This window comes from Penaeus chinensis, chromosome 29 (assembly GCF_019202785.1).
Source record: "Penaeus chinensis breed Huanghai No. 1 chromosome 29, ASM1920278v2, whole genome shotgun sequence".
NCBI lineage: Eukaryota > Metazoa > Arthropoda > Malacostraca > Decapoda > Penaeidae > Penaeus > Penaeus chinensis.
This window is the reverse complement of record NC_061847.1, coordinates 1,109,437-1,111,936: the sequence shown is the minus strand read 5'-3', so window position 1 is coordinate 1,111,936 and position 2,500 is coordinate 1,109,437.

The following is a 2,500-nucleotide window of genomic DNA, read 5'->3' as shown; positions in this document are numbered from 1 at the left end:
CGGTTATGATACTTTTCTGAATTTATTTTTCATCATAATATTTGTCGTATTACTGTTATTATCATTAATTATTATTGTCATTATTGTTATCAATGCACATACACACACACACACACACACACACACACACACACACACACACACACACACACACACACAGACACACACACACACACACAAATATATATATGAGTGTGTTTGTGTGTGTGTGTGTGTGTGTGTGTATGAAAAGATAAAAACACACAGATTATGCCCTGCATTTATGCGTCTACATCAAAGGCAAGTGACTGGAATATGATACTCCAAAATTTGCTCTTTAATAACTTTTTCGTCCCATTTTGCGCAAAACATGATCTCGGGTCAAAAAAGGTAGAAAAATGTACACAAAAAAAGCAAAAGAAGGGAGAAAATGCTGGTCACGTGTCCCATTAAAATCTATCTTATCTCCTTTGACGAAATGTAAAAGCATAAAGACGAAGAAAAAGAGAGAGGAAAAGGAAGAGAAAAACTGAAGATGAACATCACGTGTCAGAGTATAGTGCGGTACAGATTATATAGTGCGTGTGTCACAGTATAGTGCTTATAAGGCGATATGGTGATGTCTGTGTCATTATATTGCCGTGCAGTGTGGTATAGTGAAAAGTGTGTGTTAAATAATACAGTATAGTGTAGAGTGTGGTGTACTGTGATTGTATCGTAAAGTGTGTGCATCTTTGTTAATTGTGCTGAATGGTGTAGTATAGTGATGCTTGTATAATGAAATGTGTCATACTTTAGTGTCTTAAAATGAGGCATGAGATGAACGCATCATCATCTAAACATATAGTGAAACTTATTTGTATCACAGTATAGTGCTATGGTATGGTAAGAAATTAGCTATACGTTCTAGCTCACGGAGCGTAGTATAGTGAAGTGTATGCTTTTATAGTATCATCTGTCATGATATGTTTGTAATATTGTGAACCGTATGTTTTACAGCATTGTATTGTTTAGTATACTATGGTGACACTTTTATTCATCATAATCCAGAGTCATATGGTGTATAGTGGACAGTGTGTACATCCTCGTATAGTTTAGTATGATGCAGTATAGTGTAATATGTACGTATCACATAGTGTAATACTATACCATGGTACAGTTAAGCATGGGGAAGTTTTCAAGTTTCATATATATTTAAGTATAACAAAGTATAGCGAAGCATCTCAAAACATTTGAAGTCAAGAGTATAATATAGCATTCCTAGACGTATGTATACACATGCCAACAAATATTATAATACCTACAAGTATATCCATACCAAATAAAATTGTAATAATACACAGTGAATTGCAGTGAACTGAATCACGATCACATCACACACTAAGGTACTGTAGTATCGTATTATAGTTCAGTATAAAAGACGAATATCCCTCAGCAAGGAAGGGTTTGCCAAGATGGGATCCTGACTGCTCGTGGCGCCCCTTTAACGCCTGGGCGGGCTTCAGGCTTGAAGTTACACGGCTGTTTGGATAATAATGGGATATATATATATATATATATATATATATATATATATATACATATATATACATATATATATATATATATATACATATATATACATATATATATATATATATATATATATATATATATATATATATATATATATATATATATATACCTATACGGGGAGTGGGTAGAGACAATAATGCTATATACACACACACACACACACACACACACACACACACACACACACACACACACACACACACACACACACACATATATATATATATATATATATATATATATGTGTGTGTGTGTGTATGTGTGCATGCATATGTATTCAGTGTATATATATCCGTGCAAATCCGCACACAAATCGCCCGTACATGAGTACGCGCGTATGTGCGTGTAAAAGTGTGTCGTTGCATAAATCATATATCAAAATAGTGCAAATTACATATACATGTTTATTATCGTGATTTCAAAAGTATTACTTTTCATTTCATCCGATTAAATTTCTGAACATTTCAGATTAGACTTTATTTCATAAAGCAGTTAATGCAGCTTGAATAGCCTTCAAGAAACGAATTCATTCCAGCCTATGAAAGCACACACAAACACACGTTTTCAAAAATCCTAGATTTCCAAAACGAGATTTCAAAATCAAAAAAAAAAAAAAAAAAATCATACTTGCATTACAAAGAATTCACCTCAATTTTTCCCAAATAATTATGCTTGAAAACTGAGAAAAAATGAAAGAAAGAAAGAAAGAGAGAAAGAAAGGAGGAAAAAAAAATCTTCGTTGTCATAGAAAACGAGGAGGTTTGTAGACGTTAATCAAACAATTCAACTGAACTACTAATTAAAACCTGAGTTGGAGTTAATATTTAGGCTCATTTGGGATGCGTTTTCTTTAAACAGGAGTGGCGTGGCTTGGTCCGACCTGGAATTCGCTTCCCTCTCGCTTTTTCTTCTCTCTTTCTCTCTTTTTCGCTCCTAAAATAGGGTT